This window comes from Empidonax traillii, unplaced genomic scaffold (genome assembly GCF_003031625.1).
Source record: "Empidonax traillii isolate 1590-97213 ecotype Southwest subspecies unplaced genomic scaffold, ASM303162v1 scaffold1025:size206614, whole genome shotgun sequence".
Lineage (NCBI taxonomy): Eukaryota > Metazoa > Chordata > Aves > Passeriformes > Tyrannidae > Empidonax > Empidonax traillii.
Window position 1 is genome coordinate 85,958 of NW_020956218.1, and position 21,716 is coordinate 107,673.

At 48.1% G+C, this 21,716-nt stretch overlaps 1 pseudogene; it reads left to right on the forward strand.

Moving 5' to 3' along the window:
• Window positions 1-11,420: 11,420 nt before the first annotated feature.
• LOC114068272 lies at window positions 11,421-20,309 on the forward strand (annotated as a pseudogene).
• The last annotated feature ends 1,407 nt before the right edge of the window (window positions 20,310-21,716 follow it).

A 21,716-nucleotide genomic window follows, 5' to 3' on the forward strand; every position in this document is an offset into this window, starting at 1 on the left:
GGGAAGGCAGATCCTGTCCCTGCCTCATTGATCAGGGCTCTTCCTGGGGCACTGGGATGTGGGATGTAATGGCCAGTCTTCACGAACGAAGAACCGGGGAAGGTCTTTACACCTTCCAGCCTGCGCATTGGATTTTTTTTTTTTTAGGTGAGACACAGCGTGCGCGGAACTGAGCCCACCCTTTAATCCTAAGGTTCATCTGCCGGGGCCAAACGAGCTTGGACGGTGGCAGTGAGGTCCTCAGGATTGCCTTACAGGGCTAACGAGCTCCTTCTGCCCGGGGAGTGTCCTGACCAGGAATCGAACCCAGGTCTTGGCGTTGACAGCGCCGCGCCTTAACCACTTCACCAGCAGGCAGTGCCAAGGGCAGGATGATGGGGTGGCACCTCCCAGGCTGCTGAGCAGGGACAAGGAGACCATGAGGCCCCAGGGCTGTAAAGGCCACTTGTCTCCTCCTGGCATCAGGGGCACAGCCAGCAGCCATGGCCAAAGGCCTGCAGAAGATGACTGTGTCAGGGCCTTTCAGCTTCTGCACAGGCCTCTATGCTGTGCAACCCAGGCTGTCCTACGGTGTCCATGTCCTGCCCCTTTCCCTGCAGGCTGTCATCATCCCCCTGGCTGCCCCACCTTGTTGGCCCCTTCTTGCACTGACATCTCTGCGTCCTCCCTGGTTCTTCCTGCACACACAAAGGCTTGTGCTCATCCAGACTCCTCCTGGTTGCTGTGTTGCACCACAGCACTGCCCTTGGAGAGCAATTCCTTTTTGCTCTTGTCTACTCTGGACCTCCCCAGCTGCACTTGGCATTAGTTCTTTCTTTCTCCTGCTGTTTTCTGCTATGAGAAAAGAATCCACCATCCCTAAATCCTCCCTTCAAACCCTCTGAAGGTTGTCCTGTACTGTCCTCAGTCTCCACACCATTGAGGTCACAGCTCCTTAGCCCCTCTGTAGTGGTCATGTGCTCATGATCTTGAAACACCCTCTGGGGATATTTCTGGGCACTCTGTAATGTCTTTGGAGATGAAAATGTCCTGCTCAAAGTCTAAAAAAATCACAGGGATACTTTTTACCAAGACCTGTAGTGGCAGAACATGGGGCAGTGGCTTTGAACTGAAGGAGAAAAGTTTTATATTGGATAATAAGAGGAAAGACTGAACAATAAGGGCAGTAAGAACTGAAACAGGTTTCCAGAGAAGTGGATGTCCCAAGCCTGTGTTTGTCCAAGGACAGGGACTGTGAGTAACCTGAATTAGTAAAAGATGTCACTCTCCATGTCCATGGACTTATCCCAGATGACCTTTCATCTCCCTTTCCAACCCAAATCATTCTGTGATTCTTCTGAGTCCAAAGTCCCAATCTCCTTCTCCAAAGAATTTCCGTGTTGAGGACATGAATTGCCGTGTTTTTGGAGAAACCCTTCTAAGCCCAAATGGTAAAAAATCAATTCAAAGGAGTTCCAAGGTATCTGCATGAAACTTTAAGCAAGTGGGCCAAGGGCAGAACCTCTCAGGGTGACCTTGCAGCTGAGGATGGGGAATTGGGCCTCGGGGTCTGAGACTCATGATGGGCAGCCAGAAAGGGTATTTGGGGACTGGGTAAGACTTGTCATGGGATGTCTGGGAAAGAACCAAAGCAAGAGTAGGATCACAGAAGTTTGTGGAGGAACAAGCATGAGGAAACAGAGAGAAAAGAGGATGGAAAGGTGGTCATTGTAAATAGGAGGCTGGTAAAAACAAGTCCCTTGCTTTGCCCTGCAAGTGAACCCCACAGCCTGCCTTGCTTTTGTAATAACTCCATTGCCAAGAAGTTTCTGTGGGGAAGGACCTCTCTGCTCCTGGCACAAATTGTGGCCCAAGTTGCAGTCCCTGCAGTGGGAGCCACAAAGAGTCAGGTTTTGTGTTCTTTGGGGGGGCAGACTCTGCCCAGACTGGGGTGTGTGTGTGTTGGAAGCACAAAACAGTGAAGAAAATGTAAAGCCAAATGCACAATGTCCCCTGACTTTGTCCCAAAGTGGAGGATGAGAATTCGACACCAAATCTGCAGGGACACATGGAGGAGTTTGTCCCCTGGCCCTCCCCAGAAGGGACACCTTTCAGAAAGTGTTGTGGCCTTGGCTGTGCTGAGTGTTGAGCTGGGCAATGCAGCTTGTAATTGCAGTGGCACTGTCAGGGCTCTGCAGAGCTCCTCTGAGTTCCTGCCTTTGTCCCCAGCAATCCCAGAGAGCTGCAGGGGCTGCATTCAATGCCTTGTGCTCTGGGTGAGCCCGCCTGGCTCTTGGGAATGGGAACAGGTCTGGAGTTCCCAGACTGTTCCTGCCTCCAGGGTGGGGCCTGCAGTGCCGTGTTTGCAGCATTCCATTGGCGCAGTGGGCAGGATGGCCATGGATCCATTCCTGCACAAACACAATCATGCTCCATCCCAGGCAGGGACACAATGGGCCCACAAATGTTGGAAGGAGAAGAACAAGACAGTTTTGGCACTGTGGAATCCCATGGAACCAAAGGAACCCTGGGACGTGGTGGAACCTTACGGAATAAAGAGCACATTGTGACCCTGCAGCACCTCATGGAACCAAAGGGAGTGTGGGACGTGGCAGGGCCTGATGGAAACAAAGGAACCTCATGGGAACAAAGGGACCTCGGACACTGCCAAAACTCAGGGAGACAAGGGAACGCCAGGACACTGTGGAATCTGCTGGAATCCATGGGCCATTGTAATTCACTGGGGCCTCCTGGAACCAAAGGGAACATGTGACACTGCGGAATCTTATGGGATCAAAAGGACCCCGGGACTTTGCGGAACGTCAGGGAATCAAGGGGCCAGTGTGACATCACAGAACCTTTTGGAACCAAAAGGGACCATTGTGACATTGTGGAACCTCACAGAATCCAGGGGCCATTCTGATTCTGCAAGGCCTTATGGAGTCAAAGGGACCATTGGGACACTGTGGAACCTCATGGGATCAAGGGGCCATTGGGACACTGGGGAAAATGATGGAATCAGTGGGCCATTGTCACACTGCAGGGCCTTATGGAGCTAAAGAATGCTTGGAAACAGTGCAAGCTCATGGAATCAAGGAGCCATCATCGCACTGCAGAGCCTCAAGGAATAAGGGATCCAATCTTGGCCTCAGATTTTGTCAAGAACTTAAATGTAAGTGTGATTGAGCCACTTTTGTCCCACAGGTTTTAATGACTGGTAAAATGGGAATATTTATATAAAATGAATCATTTATTCTTACAAATGATCAGACAAAAGATCTTAATCAGAATTATTTAAAACACAATATAAAGGCTAAAACTGCTGGTACTAGAGTATAAGATGTGCACTATATTGAAAGAATTCTTGAAGCAATTCTATTAAATCTAGCAAAATGAAATAATTATTAGATAGAGATCTGATGTCACTCAGAAAAACGGTCGTGGGGATATTTCTTTTGCTCAACCTTGAGGAGTGTCCTTGGAGGGCGTCCCCAGCCAAGGCAGGAATCTCCACACATACACCCCAAGAAGGGCTCTGTTAGGAGAAGCTGCCTGTAGGAAAGGGGACAGGACTGCTCTAGTATGAAGGGACTGACTGCTCCTCACAAATGTCCAGGCCACTTACCAGCTTCTCTCTAACATCCTTGTCCACCCTCTGGGGGAAGAGCGTTTTCCCAAGATTCAGCCTAACCCTGACCTGACACAACTCCAGGCCATTCCCTCAGTGCTGTCCCTGGTTCCCCCAGAGCAGAGCTCAGGGTCTGCCCCTCCTCTGCCCCTGCCCAGGGAGTTGTGACTGCAGTGAGGTTTCCCCTCCTCAAGAGCCAGGAGGTCACTTGCTGTCCCAGGGGCTCCATGGGGACCTCCCAGAGCTCGTCCTGCACAATCTCCTGGAATCAAAGGCTCTGTGGGGACACTGCAGGGCCATGTGCAGTCAAGGGGCCATTGGGACACTGGGGAAACTCATGGAATGAGGGGCCATTGTGAATTGACTGTGGTGTGAATGTTGTTTTTGTGAATGTATAATTCAGTCAGAGTTAAATTGATGTAAATGTTATTGAATCACTTGATAACTGTTAAATTGGTCAATGAATAGGTGCTACTTCACGAGGGGTGGAGGGGGAGATGTGAACCCCCTTAGAGCAAGACCCAGAAGGGACCACTCTGCATGCAAGTCACAGTGTGACACAAAATGGCCATTTATTGAACAGGGGCACCGGCTTATAAAGGGAGAACTTGGAACTCTCTAGAACAAGGGGCGGAGACTGGGAGGGGCATTCCAAGGTGCAACCAAATATAGGAAATAGGGATGAATTTACCTAAATATGGAAAGGGGAAATACTACCTATGGGGAATGTTGCAATGCAGCAAAAAAGGACAAATTTGAAATGATTTTACATTGTACCAATGGGGGGGAAGATAACAGGGGTACAAAGAAGGAATTATACATAACTATAATAAACTTATTTTATCAAAAACGTCACAACCTCCAAATAATGAACCATTTTCATAGTAAATGGAACACTGAACTCGAACATTTCTCGTGCTTAAGATGATTATATTACATTGCATTACAGCATAGGTGCACTTCTGTTTCTGCTTCCATTTTTTCCTCTGAGAATATTGTCCACCACTCATAGGAGTCCCTTGGAGTACCTTCAACACTGGTATTCCTTTGGTTCCAGGAAGTTCCAGAGTGTCCCTGCATTCCTTTGGTTCCAGGAGGCCCGGCAGTGTCACACTGCCAGTTGATTCCATGACATTACAAAGAATCAGAATGGCCCCTTGATTTGAGACCAACTGCACATGGGACTGCCTTAGGGGCAGTGTGGGCACCCAGACAAGGGAGTTGTCACATCCCTGGACTCAGCCCTGGTGCCACCACATCTGGACTGCTCTGTCTGGCTATGGGGCTCCCCATTTTGAAGGAATAAGAACGAACTGGACAGGATCTAGAGGTAATCTGACAGGATGGAGCTTTTCTCCATATTATAAATAGAATGAAATCTCCAAAAAGAGTAGCATGGAAGGTTCAAATTGAAGATTTGGAAAAAGAAATGTCACTAAACAGGGACCCTTTTGATGCAAGAGGTCACCAAGAGAGTATCAGGATCATCCCATGGCTTTGTGTTCCAGGGAACAGCCAGAGCTGGGGGACAACAGAGACATCAGGGAGGGCCCAGAAATACTGTTGGGAGGGGGGTGGGAAAGCAGGAGGGGTGTGTGCAGCCTGCAAGGCCAGAGGAGCAGCAGGGACAGGGGAGCAAGGTCTGCAGCAGAGATGGCCAAGGGCTCTGGCAGGGCTGCAAGGCCCAAAGGCACCCAGGCCTTTGTTCCCTTGGCTCTGGCAGCTGCCTCTGCCCCTCAGGCCACCACAAGCAACTTTCCTTTGTCTGCCTGCACTCCTGGTCTGCAAGGATCTGCTCTAAGGAGTCCCTGGGGAGGCTTTGTCAGTGCCTGCCCTCAGTGGGGCCCAGCAATGCTTCAAGGGACTGGGAGTTTGGCTTCTGACTTCTTGAGCAGCTTCTTCAATCTTCTCTCAGTAGTTGAGGACAATGGACTTGTTTCTAAACAAGCTGTGGGGCTCATTAAAATACAGAAAAACAAATTCTTTTCCTTCCTTTAATTGTCTTCATATCTTTCAACAACTAATTAGTGTTTATTTGTAGTTTTGCTAAGTATGAAAATTTTAAAGTGGACATTACAGAAATATATTTTTGGATTAAAGGGAGTGGTTTAAACAGAGTCTTCGATGCAGGAGGGACTCGGGTACAAAGGATTTGGACACAAATAAAAGGAGGCAAAAGAGAGTAGTAGAACCTAATCATTGACCAATTTAACAAGTGATTCAATAGCATTTGGTACTACTTTAACAATGACTGAATTATAGATTGACAATAACAACATTCACACCACAGTCAATTCACACCCACGCCCAGGTAGAGATGTGTGGACACATCAAGATCTGTGTGTGTAAAGGTCCCTCTCCAAAATTCTCCTTTATGTCAGTAAAACACCCCCACACATCCCTTTGTGTTTCCCGACAGACAAGGTTCCAGGAGGCCCTGCAGGGTCACAATGACCCCTTTATTCCATGAGTTTCCTTGGCTACAGCATCAAATGGATGACTGAGGATTATCAAGCATTGGAACAGACTGTCCAGGGAAGTGGTTGAGTCACAACAGAATCACAGAATTGTTAAGGTTGGAAAAGACCTCTGAGATCATGGAGTCCAACCATTAACCCAACACTGGCATCTTCACCACTGAACTGTGTCCCCAAGTGCCACAGCTCAATGTTTTCTGAACACTTCCAGGGATGGTGACTGTAAGACCCTAGGTTTGCACTATGAGCTCCTCAAAGGTGATTTCCTTTAAAAAATATACAAGGCATCAAAAATATCCACCCTCCAGATATTTGGAAAAGGACTTCAGTTCTTGAAGTACCTTGAGGGAGCACAGTGGAAAAGATCCAACACACTTTTGACTTCTCAGGAAGCCAAAAAACACACTTTTACTGGTAAACTTTAGAAAAGAAGGGAGCTTGGCAAAAGGTGAAAGGGCAACGTTCCACCAGAATAGAGCATTCCCCAAAGCATTAACTGAGCACAGCCCAACCCAGACAAGTCAGCAAAAACCCAACCCATCCAGTTTTAAGTTTCCTAAAATATTAAGAGAGATTGAGAGAATAAGAAAAAGTAAGGGAAGAGAGAGAAGTGCAGCTCCCACCCGCAGTCTGGTGCCAGTGCAGCTTCCCTGTGCCCAGATGGAGGGTCCGATCACGCCATGGCCACATGGGGCTCGTTTGATTTCTCTGCCCCCTGTGCCCACCCCCCAGGAAGACTTGTGGCCCACTGGCCACTCTGGGGCTCCAGGAGGGTGAGGGGCAGAGCTCCTGGTGTGCTGGAGCCAGTGTGGGGCTGGGTTAGGGGCTCCAGGCTGTGGGATGGGGCAGTGCTCCCGGGCTGCTTTGGACTGACAGCAGCTCCAGGGCTGGGCAATGGAACAGGGCACCACCTCACCTCTGGCAAATTCAACCTTTCCCTTCCCTACCCACCATCACACTGGAGTTGTTCTATGTCAAAAATCATCCCTATAATCCAGTGTCTCACAGGTTCCTTTATTCTATGAGGTTCCACGGTGTCACAATGGTCCCTTATGCTCCATAGACCCTGCACTGTCACCATGGTCCCTTGGCTCCAGAAGATTCCCATATGTCTCAGTGGTCCTGAGGATTCCATGAGGTTCTGTGGTGTCCCAATTGCACAGTGATTCCATCAGGTCCAGAGTGTCTCAGCATTCCTTTGAATCCATGAGGCCCTGCAGTGTCACAATGGCCCTTAGTGCTGTGAGGTTGCACAAGGTCACAATGGCCCCTTGGTCTCCACATGGCCCTGCAGGGTCACAGTGTCACAGTGTCACAATGCCCCCTTGATTCCATGAGGTTCAGCACCTTCTCGGGACTCCTTTGGTTCTGTGATGCCCTGGAGTGTCAGCAAGGATTCTGTGAGCTGCCCCGGTGGCCAAGGACCTTTGGCTCCATAAGGCCTTGCACTGTGGCAATGGTCCTTGGATTCCTGGAGGCTCAAAAGTGTCATAATGGCCCTGATACCAAAAGGCAGCAGAAACAAACACCTCAACCCCAGTTTGTAAGTATCAAGAAGCAGGATTTGTTCTTTATTCAGCACTGGATGTCGGCAGGGAAGCTCCTCTAACCCAAGGTGCCAAATGACAGATGGACAGGGCTTCTTATTGCAAACTCTGGTTACATATTCATTAGATGTACAGGTTTGTTTAATACATATTCATTAGTTTCCTTCACACAGTCACCCTCTTGGAGGTGCTTCTTTGGTCCTTCCAGGCTTCCTCTGTTGCCTTGCCCTCAGTTCTTGAGCAGGTCCGTCGTCATCCTGTTCCATCACCAAGAACTGTTAAGTTTGTTCTTCACCTTATCTGGGGAAACAGAGCTTCTTTACATCCTGTTAGTTGGAGTAACATCCCTGATCTTATTCTCCAGGAGTTCTCTAAGAGTACATTGTTCCATATTTGGGCATTCAGGGATGCTGTGAGTCAAGTTTCTATTTCTCCCATCACCATCCCATGGCACATGCAGGACATCCAGGGGATCAGGCCCAGTCAGTGTGGGGTTGGGAAAGGCAGGTCCTGCCTGACCAAACTGGTCTCCTTCTGTGACAAATGACCCTCTCAGTAGCTGAGGGAAACGCTGTGGATGTGTCTGTCCTGACGTTAGGAAAGCCTTTGACCCCACCTGCCACAGCATCTCCTGCACAAACTGGCTGCTCATGGTCTGGACGAGGGAACTGTTTGCTGGGGGAAAAACTGGCTGATGGCCCAGGGAGTGGTGGGGGACGGAACTAAATCCAGGTAGGGCCAGTCACTAGTGGGGTTCCCAAGGGCTCAGGGTTGGGGCTGCTCCTGTTTAACATCGTTATTGGTGCTCTGGATGAGGGGATCGAGTGCCCCCTCAGGAAATTCATGGATACCATGAAGTTGGGTGTGAGTGTGGATCTGCTGGAGGGCAGGAAGGCTCTGCAGAGGGATCTGGACAGGCTGCATCAATCAGGCCAAGTGTCAGGGCCTGCACTTGGGCCACAACAAGACCCTGGAACGCTCCAGGCTGGGGGCAGAGGGGCTTGAGAGCGGCTCAGCAGGAAGGGACTTGGGGGTGCTGCTTGGCAGTGACTGGATATGAGCCAGAGTGTGCCCAGGGGAGCAAGAAGGTCAAGGGCACCCTGGCCTTTATGGAGAACAGTGTGGCCAGCAGGACCAAGGCAGTGATTGTCCCTCTGTGCTGGGCACTGGGGAGGCCCCACCTTGAGTGCTGTGTCCAGTTCTGGTCCCTCAGTGCAAAAAGGTCCTGGAGGGGCTGGAGCGTGTCCAGAGAAGGGAACGGAGCTGGGGAAGGGTCTGGAAAACATGTCTGATGAGGAACAGCTGAGGGAACTGGGGTTATTTAGTCTGAAGAAGAGGAGGCTCAGGGAGTACCTCATCACTCTCTACAATGACCTGAAAGGACGTTTCAATGGGGAAGGGGGGTTGGTCTCTTCTGCCAAGTCTTCAGTGAGAGCAAGAGAGGAAATGGCCTTGAGTTGCCTTGGGTGAGGTTCAGATTAGATATTATAAAATGCTTTTATCACTGAGAGAGTGTTTAGGTGCTGGAACAAGTAGCCCAGGGAGGTGGTAGAGTCTCTGGAAGTGTTCAGATGTCATCTGGATATGGCACTTTGGGATATGGTTTAGGGGAGATTATGGTGGTGCTGGTTGACAGTTGGACTAGAAGACCTTGAAGGTCCCTTCCAAACTTGGTGATTTTGTGATTCTCTGACCTGTCATCACAGTTTCCAGGTTTGTGTTCTTACACAGTCTTGAGGATTTTTTTTCAGTTGGGTCCCTCAGTGGGACCCATTAACACCACAAGAAACTACCATTTGAATCTCACTTTGGTTTCTCAAGAGGTTCCTCAACTCTCCTCAGCGTCTAGTGTTCAGGGAGGCATCCCCAAAGCCCCTGAGGGTGATGAAATGCCTGGGGCTGTTGCTGAGTTACTGAGCTGGGCCAGGTTCCTGGAATAGAGGCAGCTCCTGGCAACCAAGACGAGCTTCAAAGAGACAGCTCTGCCCAGGAGCAGCTCCTCTGCACAGCCCATCAGGGCTGAGGGCACTGCCTGCAGCACCCAGGGCACAGGAGAGAAGACAGAGAGGTGAGAGGCAACCTGGGCTGGGAGGAGACTGAGCTCTCACTACAGAAGAAACCTTCCCAGAATTTGAAAGAAGAGATCTCTGGCTGTAGGAAAGGTTATCTTTCCTTCCTGCAAGGATCGCCTAAAGCTGCCACATACTACAGCTTGTAGGATCTTTCAGAAGGGCTGTGTGTGCTGGGGCAGGGACTCCGTGGCATGCCAGGGGCAGCTCTCAGCCCGGCCAAGGAGCTGCCACGGCCCTGCAGGGAGAAGGGGTGGGGGGAAGGAGTGAGTACATCCACTGCCAACACCTGCCCCTTCCCAGCTAGCGCAGGGGGTCTGGGATCTGCTTTGCAGCCCCTGCCCAGGCAGAGCTGCCCCTGGGCCCTGGGCTGGGGATGGGCTCTGGCAGCACTGGCAGGGAACTGAGCTGGGCACAGGGAGGGGCTGCTGACAGGAACAGGTCCTCACACACACACAGGCAGGGAGGGAGAGACAGCTGCCGCCACAAGTGCTGGCCAGGCGGATGTGTCCCCTCCCTGCCTGTGTCTGTGGCACAGAGCCCTTCCCTGAGCAGCTCCTGCCTGGGCCCCTTTGTCAGCCCAAGCAGAGCCTCTTCCCTCAGGCCCATGGGGGCTGGGCTGGGCATTGCCCCAAAGCAGCCAGAGCCCAGGCAAGGACAAGGCCCTCATTTCCATCTGTCTCTGCCTGTCCCTCCTCCCCTGGCAGCAGCACTGGGGCATCTCCCTGCCATCCCCTGCTGCCTGGGCTCTCCTTGTTCTCACCTTTGGTTTTTCTGAGCCAGTGTGGGGTTTGGGGAGGCAGATTCCTGTGCTGAGACAAACTCTTTGGGTGCTGCTGTGGGGATGTGTGTGTGGGAGCAAAGCGCCCAAGTGCCCTCCAGGACACTTCAGGCTCTTAAGCTTTTTCTCTGGGTGTCCTGCAGGGTTGCAGGTGCCCTCCAGGAGGGCACAGCTCTGCCATAGTATCTCTGTGCTTCACAGGATCCCCGTGGAGAAAACTCCTCAGTGCTAACTCCATGGAAATGCTCTGGGCAGCTGCAATGAGCATTTGGTGTCTCACTCTGGGAAGGGAGAGATGAAAGGGTGAGGAGTGTGTCAATCTGTTCTTTGGACGTGGATTCCTGGCTTTCTGTGCAGTTTCTGTGTAGGGGAACAGTTGAGTGTGATGCTCCTCCAGCTCCAAGCTGCCAGCACAGGGCAGCTGAGCACAGACTGATGGGCAGAGCAGCTCTTCTCTCTGCACTGAGGGACCATCCCTGTGCCCTCAGAACCCACAAGACTTGACCTGCAGTGCCGTAGAAATGGCAGGGATTTCCAACATCCACAACCACTCCGAACTGTGGCAGGTGCAAGTAGGGGAACAAACACAAAGAATTCCCTCAGCTCAGTCCTTCATTTGGGCAAATTGCAAACAGCAAAGCTCAGAAGCTCTTGGATGTATCACACATTTAATTGATCACCCTGCATTCCAAGTTCCTTGTGCCAGCAGAGCAAGAAGGAGTCCTTGAGAGTCCATCCCAGAGTTCCTGCTTCCAGTGGTGCCCTCAGGCAGTAACAACCAGAGCTCAGGGTTGGGAGCTGCAGGGAGGTCTGGCTGAGGAGAGAGAGCCTGAGAGTGGGGTGGCTGTGAGAGGTGTCCTGTTTGGCTGCAGCAGCCTGGTCTAACTCAGCATTGACTTCTCCTCCTCAAGAGATCCAAACACTCTGAGGAAGCAGCAAATGCCCAACAGCAGCTCCATGGCCCAGTTCCTGCTCGTGGCATTGTCAGACAGGCGAGAGCTGCAGCTGCTTCACTTCTGGCTCTTCCTGGGCATCTCCCTGGTTGCCCTGCTGGGCAACGGCCGCATCCTCAGCACCATAGCCTGCGACCAGCACCTGCACACCCCCAGGGACTTCTTCCTGCTTGAAGCCACTCAATTGAGGCAGTCTTTGAGGCAGTCTTTGAGAAACAAAAGGTTAACTCAAACACAAAATTGTGGAAGTAGTTCCAAAACCCTAGCATTAGGAAACCACAAAAGTAATAAATTGTCTGAGAAACAGAACATGTTGGCAAGATAGAACATTTAAAGCATAAAACGAAAAGATAACAAAATCAGCAAATCTCAGAACGAGCCAAAAGTCAACCTGACCCTACTACACTTGCCAACTATCCAAATTAGGAAAAATCTGAGGAAAGTTCAAAAGTGTACAGCAATGAAGAAGAGCAAACGACCACTGCCCATGATGAAGACTACAGGAACTCCCACCTCTAAACCTCCCCAAATTGAAGACTCTGCCTATATATGAATATTACAAGTAGATGTTGCAATTTAATGAATATGCACGTTTGTGATGTAATCTTATGCTCTAAAACTGTATAAAAGAACTGTGCTGATTATACACGACAGAGTTCTTTGTCCAGGACGACCTGGGAACTCTCCAACGCGTTGCATTAAAATACCTCCTGCTTTAAAGAAACAAATTTTGTCTCTAAAGCAGTCTTTTGTGCTTTTTTGGGGCAAAAATTCATCTTTAATTGGCGACCGCGGCAGGACATCCTCTCTGTCTCCCGGGGCTGTGGCCCGGGGGGCCAGGGACTCTCTGGGCCCTCCTGAAGGATCTTTTGTCGGTAAAGAGACTCCCAGACCCCTCGGACCTACACGCAACGGTGGACAAGATCTCCTGCTTCAAATTAAGAGGCATTTTATTTAATATGTTTTTAAAATTGAGAGCGCTCTATTAAGAAACGGGGGTGAGACGTCACTGCCCAGGGAAAGTCAAGGGGACGCCCTGGCATTAATCCCTACTGGGTTAGAGGCCCAGGTATAGAGGAGAGAGGGTTAGAGTCCCGCCAAAGCTGGGTTAGAGGCCCAGGTATAGAGAACGGGTTAGAGTCTCGCCAAAGCTGGGTTAGAGGCCCAGGTGTAAAAAGGCTGGTTAAAATTCTACTGAAACTGTATCTTATGTGACTGGTTTTGTCTCGTGTAATGTTTAAAGTCGTGCTTTAAGAGTTAACAGGAAAAACGAAGAGTTTTCTGGCTAAAGATGTTTTCTAACTAATCTAGGATTGTTTCCAAGTTTCAGGAACGTTTCCAACCAAAGTCCGGGAACGTTTCCAACAATTACTCTTAAGAAAGGGTTTTTGGAATGTGAGGAATTTCTTGCTAATATGTTGTTTGAAATTTAAAGGTATAAAGAAAAAGTTCTGTTTATTCCTTGCAAATGATTTTACAAAGGTGCAGGTGTGATTGAGAGTGACTGAGACGTAGCATTGCTACGAAGTGAGAGGGAGTCCTAATCTGCGGTTCCTGTCCTTCGCGAGAAGTCAGGCCAGAGACGGACGAAGCGATTGAGAATTGTGTGCATGAAATATTAACACAAAGTAAAGATATGAACATGAAAACCCCCTTAGGGTGTTGCTCTGAAGCATTGGAAAGACTTAAGGGGGATTCCAGAGGGAAACACGAGTAAGAAAACACTCTTAAAATATTGTACACAATGGTGGCCTTTGTATAAATTAGATAAGGATGAAAAGTGGCCCATCAAAATCAGAAAGTTACAGAAGGGAGAATGGTTCACAGAGACTAAATAGTCTGCAAGACTCAGGAAGTTACAGAGAAGAAAGCAGTCCACTCAGGTCGGAGATTAATAGGGAAGAAAGCAGCCCGTCACGACTAGAGCTAGAGGGTCGTGAGGAAAAGAAAAGCCCACCCAAACTAGAAGGTAGCCAGAGTAGAGACTATAGTACACCGAGAGATATAAGTAGCTCACGACGGTCAAGCATCCGCGAAATAGAAAGCAGTACACCAAAAACTGGGAATTATGAAAATGAAAGTAGCCCGTCGAGATCAGGGAGCACCAGAAAGGAAAGTGGTTTCCCAGAGTTAAAATACAGTAAAGAAAGTAATGATATAATAAACTCGGGAGAAAAAGCAAATAACTCACAGAAATTAAATATAGTCATTCAGATAGAAGATAAGAGAGATATACAAGGAGAAGAAGATGGAGAAACTAATGTCTCAGGGCAGGCTGAGCGTCGTCAGCATCTCATCCAAATACAGAAGGAGAGGTGACTGGATTGCGTAAACCATGCCAGGAGGTTAATAGAGGGTGACCTGACAGATGGTTTGGAAACTGAAAGTGAGGAACGAAAACAGGGAAAGAGAACAGAAAAAAGAAAGAATAGAACAGATACTGAAACCCAGGAAGAAGATCCCGGGGAGGGAACCAGTTATTCATATTACACTAGATCTGCAGCACGGAAAGAAGCAAAAGAGAGAGACGAAGGGAGTTATACGATAGCTCCCCTTAGAAGAATAATGCCTATTGCAGGGGAACAAGCACGAATAAAAGTACCATTTACAACAAGTGATTTAAATAGCTGGAGAGAAGAAGCAAGAAACTTTAGAAAGAATCCAGAGGGAGTAGCTAGAAGGTTTGAATTATTGGCAAAGAACCAAGATATTGATTGGGAAGACATAGAAGTAATGTTGTCAGAATTAACAGAAACAGAGAAGGAACTTGTATTGAGGACAGGAAGGGAGCATGCTGCATTGTTATCTGAGAGAATAAATATAATATTTCCCAATCAAAACCCGGAGTGGGATCCGAATAATCCAGTTCAATATGGGCGGCTGGTGCAATATAGGAAGCTAATAGCAATGGGTCTGCGAAATGCAATACCTAAGGCCATCAATTGGGCAATGCTATATGATGTCAGATAGGGAAAAGATGAAACCCCTTCAGAATTTTTGGATAGACTTAGGGCAGCTATGAAACAGTACACACCCCTAGACCCAGCATCAGAGGAAGGAAAACAACAGTTATTAGGACTAGTGATGGGACAATGCACCCCAGACATCAGAAAGAGACTACAAAACTAGAACATCCAGCAAACAAAAGTTTAGAAACACTAATGAATGAGGCCTGGAAAGTTTATAATAACAGAGAGAAGGAAGAAAAGAAAAAGGAAGATAAGAGACTTGCTCGGGTAGTAGCAGTAGCAGTAGCAAACCAGAATGCAAAGTTCCCAGAACCAAATGCCAGAGGCAGAGGTAGGGGCTACCCGGTAAGAGGGAAAGGGAGAGGGGGATTTCAGCCCCATCCACCCAGGATAGGATCAAATCAATGTTCCAAATTCTTGCAGATAGGACACTGGAAACGAGAATGTCCTCAACTAAGAGAAGGACCTACAAGTACTACCATTGCACATCAGAACAGTGAATGAGGGGGACCGGTGAGTCGTTCCCTAGCAGACTCACTGGTTAAAATGGAGCTAGGGGAAGGTGAAAAGGAACTAGACTTTCTAATTGATACGGGAGCAACATTTTCGGTTTTAAATCAAGAGCTAGTACCCAAAAGTAATGAATTTGTACAAGTTATAGGAGCAACAGGTCAACCAGAAAAAGCCTACTTCCTAAAACCCATTAAGTACAAAATTGGAAAACAAATGGGAATCCATCAATTTTTGTATCTACCAAACTCTCCAAAGCCTTTACTAAGTAGAGATTTATTGGAAAACCTAGAGGCTGTAATAAAATTCAATAAGGATAAACTTGAATTTCAAGTAAATGATGAACAATTAATAGCAGCTTTAAGTTTGACAATCAGCTGCATAGAACCAAAACCTGAAAGTCATAACATTGAATGCATTATGAGCGAAGTGTATCCGTTGGTGTGGGCCACTGATGTACCTGGGAGGTCAAAGCAGGCAACTCCTATTACTATTGAATTGCTACCAGGAACAAAACCGGTAGTAAAGAAACAATACCCGCTGAGGTTAGAAGACAGGAAGGGAATTGAACCAATAATAGAGGAATTTTTAGAACTAGGACTATTGGTAAAGTGTGAATCAGATTTCAATACACCAATCCTACCTGTTAAAAAAAAAAAAAAAATGGGACATACAGATTAGTCCAGGACTTAAGGGCAGTAAATAAAATTACAAAGACCTTACATCCAGTAGTAGCAAATCCATATACTCTTCTAACCAAACTGAAGGAAACTTTAAAATGATTCACAGTATTAGAATTAAAAGATGCATTCTTTTGCCTAACCTTAGCTCTAGCAAGCCAGAAAATTTTGCTTTTGAGTGGGAATCTGCCAAAACACGGAGAAAGACTCAATTAGCTTGAACTGTGTAACCTCAAGGTTACAAAAATAGTCCCACAATTTTCGGAAACCAATTGGCCAAAGAATTAGAACAATGGGAAAGGCCACAGGGAAATAGTACCCTTCTACAATATGTGGATGATTTATTGATAGCAACTGAGACAGAAGAAGAGTGCATTAAATGGACTATTTCCCTGCTAAACTTCTTGGGTTTAAGTGGATATCAAGTCTCTCTACAGAAGGCACAATTGGTACAGGAAAAGGTGATATACCTGGGACATGAAATCTCCAGAGAACAACGATCCCTAGGAACAGCGAGAAAAGAAGCCATCTGCCAAATGCTTAGATCAGAGATGGTGAGAGATCTACGTGCCTTTCTGGGAATGACAGGTTGGTGCCGGTTATGAATTTATCAATACGGGGTACTTGCCAAACCACTGTACAATTTACTGAAAGAAACTACGAGTACCCTAGTCTGAACTCCCGAGGCAGAGGGAGCTTTTAAGAGACTGAAACAAGAACTCATGAGAGCCCCAGCTTTGGGCCTTCCAGATGTAACCAAGCCGTTTTGGCTATTCTCTCACGAGCAACAAGGGATGGCTCTAGGAGTGTTGGCGCAGCAGTTGGGACCACACAAGAGAGCTGTAGCTTATTTCTCCAAACAGTTGGATGAAGTAAGCAAAGACTGGCCTGGTTGTCTACATTAGGCCAGAAAATGACTGTGTTGGTGTCTCATACTGTCTCAGCAGTGCTGGAACAAAAGGGTAACCATTGGATATCACCTTCAAGATTCTTAAAATATCAAGCCATCCTAGCTGAATCAGACGATAAACCCATTCAAGTGACTAATATTGTGAACCCAGCCTCATTTCTAGAAGGAAGAATCCCGGTGGAACCCATCAAACATGATTACCTGGAAACAATCGAAGCGGTTTATTCCAGTCGCCCTGATCTCAAGGAGGAGCCATTTGAAGATGCGGACAACTGGTTCTCAGATGGCAGCAAGTAAGAATGACAAGCTATGCACTAACCACAACGGAGGAGGTAACCGAATCAAATCCCTTACCTGCAGGGACTTCAGCCCAGAAGGCAGAACTAATAGCTCTTACTCGACCCCTGGAATTAGCAGAAGGCATGCGAATTAACATCTGGACTAATTCTAAATATGCCTTCTCTGTAGTACATGCTCATGGAGCAATTTGGAAAGAAAGGGGACTACTAACTGCCCAAGGGAAAACAGTCAAACATGCACAAGAAATCCTAAGATTGTTAGAAGCAGTCCAACTCCCAGAACAAGTGGCCATAATGCATTGTAGGGGACACCTGAAAGGCAACACAGTTCCAGAGGTAGGGAATAGAAAAGCAGATGCAGAGACTAAATTAGCTGCTGCAAGAACCAAAGAAATAAATATAACAGCTCTAATACCAGGAGAATTAGATACAAATTTTCAACCAAATTATCAGGAATCAGATCAAAAATGGATTAAAAAGAACAAGGGCAAATTATTAGATAATGGATGGAATCAATTAGAAACAGGTCAACTAATAATACCAGGAAAATTGATGTAGCAATTTGTTAAGACAGAACATGAAAAGGCCCATTGGGGCTTAGACCCACTTTATCAATATTTACAAACCCGAATAGCAGGACCAAAACTCTTTACCACAGTAAAATACGTTACATCACAATGCGAGCGATGCCTGAAGAATAACCCGAATACTGGAACCAAGGTACATCATGAAGTCATAAATCGAGATAAATTCCCAGGTGAAGTATGGCAAATTGATTTCTCTAAACTCCCAAGAAAAGGGGGGTTTCGATACCTACTAGTATTAACTGATACATTTTCTGGGTGGCCTGAAGCATTCCCTTGCAGAACAAATAAAGAAAGAGGAGTAACCAAAGTAAAACAAGTAGGCCAGCATCACTAGTGGGATATCTTTACAAGGTATTCCCCAACAGCAACACAGATATCCCATTACCTGGTGCACCCAATAATAATTATAACCATAGTTATGCTTTTACTAACTCTCACAAACATATACCTATGGCAAAAACTGAAATCCTTAGTGACAAAGACCCAAATGATTTAGGCAATGGTACAGTTGTACCAACACCCCTTGGAATTACAACTTGACGAAAGAATTCGTAAGTTATAAGAAAAGGGGGGAAATGAAGCCACTCAATTGAGGCAGTCTTTGAGGCAGTCTTTGAGAAACAAAAGGTTAACTCAAACACAAAATTGTGGAAGTAGTTCCAAAACCCTAGCATTAGGAAACCACAAAAGTAATAAATTGTCTGAGAAACAGAACATGTTGGCAAGATAGAACATTTAAAGCATAAAACGAAAAGATAACAAAATCAGCAAATCTCAGAACGAGCCAAAAGTCAACCTGACCCTACTACACTTGCCAACTATCCAAATTAGGAAAAATCTGAGGAAAGTTCAAAAGTGTACAGCAATGAAGGAGCAAACGACCACTGCCCATGATGAAGACTACAGGAACTCCCATCTCTAAACCTCCCCAAATTGAAGACTCTGCCTATATATGAATATTACAAGTAGATGTTGCAATTTAATGAATATGCATGTTTGTGATGTAATCTTATGCTCTAAAACTGTATAAAAGAACTGTACTGATTATACACGACAGAGTTCTTTGTCCAGGACGACCTGGGAACTCTCCAACGCGTTGCATTAAAATACCTCCTGCTTTAAAGAAACAAATTTTGTCTCTAAAGCAGTCTTTTGTGCTTTTTTGGGGCAAAAATTCGGCTTCATGCTGCACCTCTCCCTCACAGACCTGGGCTGCATCTGCACCACTGTGCCCAAAGCCATGCACAACTCCCTCTGGGACACCACAACCATCTCCTACACAGGATGTGCTGCACAGGTCTTTGTCTTGTTCATCTCAGCAGAGTTTTTCCTCCTCACCATCATGTGCTATGACCGCTACATTGCCATCTGCAAACCCCTGCACTATGGGACCCTCTTGGGCAGCAGTGCTTGTGCCCACATGTCAGCAGCTGCCTGGGCCTCTGGGTTTCTCAATGCTCTGCTGCACACAGCCAATACATTTTCCCTGCCCCTGTGCCAGGGCAATGCCCTGGACCAGTTCTTCTGTGAAATCCCACACATCCTCAAACTGTCCTGCTCACACTCAGGCTACCTCAGAGAAACTGGTTTTCTTGGGGTTAGTGTTTGTTTAGCACTTGGTTGTTTCATTTTCATTATTTTCTCCTAGGTGCAGATCTTCAGGGCTGTGTTGAGGATCCCCTCTGAACAGGGACGGCACAAAGCCTTTTTCACTTACCTCCCTCACCTGGCCGTGGTCTCCCTTTTCCTCACCACTGGCACATTTTCCAACCTAAAGCCCCACTCCATCTCTTCCCCATCCCTGGATCTGGCCCTATCAGTTCTGTACTCAGTGGTGCCTCTAGCACTGAACCCCCTCATCTACAGCCTGAGGAACCAGGAGCACAAGGATGCCATCAGGAAACTGATAACCGGGTGTTTTTCAGAAGCAAAAACTGCATCTTTTCTTCTTCATAACACTCATTGTGTAACACATTTGGGGCTCAACCTTCCCTTTAAAATTGTAGACTGTGGTGGCGTGGGATTATTTCCTTTTTTTTGTCCTCTGTAAATAACCCTGAAATTTTATACTTCATCCCATATATAGTTCACTCTCTTCCTCTTTTTTTTGCCCCACAAATTGCACTAATCAGGAATCATGTTCTGTGTCCATTGAAACAAAATACAAGTTCATACAACAAGATATTTGTCAAACATCCTCCCTGTGACAGTCTGTACATGAGGAATCACAATCTCTGAGTGTAAGAAAGGACACAAAGGACTCTTCCTCCAAGACCTGCCCTGAAGCTGGAATGCATTTCCATGTTTGCAGATGTGGAGGGGAAAAGAGTCCCAGCCCTGCCAGGGAGCACCAGAACTGGGTCTTTCCAGAGCTGCTCTCTTTGCACTCCCCCCTCTCCTTTGCTGCCTGTGTCCAAGGCCTGAGTGCTCTGGCAGCTCAGTCACTGTCCTGCTGTGTGTCAGTCCTGGGACCACAGGCAGGGACAGGCCCTGGGCACTGCTGGGACAGGGCTGGGCTCCACACCAGCACTTCCATCAACAAAGGGCTTCCCCTGCAGGCACTTCCTGAAGGCTGAGGGCTTTCCCCAACACTGGTATGGCCCTGGGTTCCCACAACCCCCCTGCTCTGCAGAGCAGCCCCCCCAGCTCGGGGGCTGTGGGGAGCACGGGCAGGGGCTGCAGGAAGGGCTGCTCAGGCCAGCACAGACATGTTCCCCTGGGGAAAGGCTCTGTGGGGAGATGGGATGTGCCAGGAGAAGAGCAGGACAGCCTGGGTGAGCAGAGGGGCCATGCAAAAAGGCTGTCTCGGCCCTGGGGCAGCAAGAGTTGCCCAAGCTGATGATCTCCTGAGCACTGCAGACACACAGGCCCTGGCCCTGACCTCCATGGCCTCCATTTCTTGCTGCAGGACCAGACCTGAGTGGGCTGCTCTGCTGGGCTGGGGCAGGGGCAGGGACATGGGGGACCAGGGAGGGGCTGGACTGGGCAGTGCCAGGGAGGGAAAACCCCAGTGTTGAGCTGCAGGGTGTGAGTGTGCAGAGTGGGGGCTTTGCAGGGTCCTCACAAAACCAGCCCTCCTGTGAGGGATGTGAAGGAGCAGCAGAGCAGGGTCTGGTCTTTTCCATGTGCTGCACACCCTGGGAAAGCTGCCCCAGGACAGTGCTCACAGACCAGCCAAGAACAAGCACAATTGCCTTGTCCACCCCTCAGGCCGTGGGGCATCTCAGGCAAGGCAAAGCAGGTGACACCCTGCAGGGCTGAGGTGAAAAAGAGGAAAAATTGGAGATATGAAATATGTTCAAAACATTCAGGAGCTCTTCTGAGCAATATTTCTTCATTTGAATCGTTGGAAGAAAATTTATTTTGATAAGTAGCTGTACAAAGCTCTTCATACAGTGAGTGAATCAGGTCACTGAATATGGGTTTGGTTTTTCAGTGAAAAAAACATTGAAAAAATAGAAAATTTTTTAAAAATAAAAAAGGAACTCTTGAAATGTTGGACAGGAAGACTTGAGCAGTTACCAAGAGTTCTGTGCTGCAGAGGTTTCTAGTCCCTCCCAAACTCCACACTCATGTCTTCAGGGCATGACTTCCCAGAGCAGTCACAGGGGTGGCCACAGCCCCAGAGATGCCCCGGGGCAGCTCAAGTACCCAAGTGTGAGAGGCAAGAAGGGTCCATCTGGGAAGGAACAGAGAATCCCTCACCTCCAGCCCTGCTGCACAGGTTGAGGAGAGTCCTCTCCAGCAGAGCAGCAGATCGTGTGCCCTTGGGGGCTGGGCTGCCAGGGCTGTCCCCAGGAACGGACTGGCCAAGGAGGGCAGGCAGATGCTCAGGGGTCAGGAGGGTCATCACAAAGCTGACCCCACCCAGATGGAAGTTTGGGGAGGTTGGGGGTAACTGGGACAGGGGAGCACAGCCTGCAGCAGAGATGGCCAAGGGCTCTGGCAGGGCTGCAAGGCCCAAAGGCACCCAGGCCTTTGTGCCCTTGGCTCTGGCAGCTGCCTCTGCCCCTCAGGTCACCACAAACAACTTTCCTTTGTCTCCCTGCACTCCTGGCCTGCAAGGATCTGCTCTAAGGAGTCCCTGGGGAGGCTTTGTCAGTGCCTGCCCTCAGTGGGGCCCAGCAATGCTTCAAGGGACTGGGAGTTTGGCTTCTGACTTCCTGAGCAGCTTCTTCAATCTTCTCTCAGTAGTTGAGAACAATGGACTTGTCTGTAAACACACTGGGGCTCATTAAAATACAGAAAAACAAATTATTTTCCTTCCTTTAATTATCTTCACATCTTCAAGACTTAACTAATTGGAGTTGTTTTGTAGTTTAGCCTA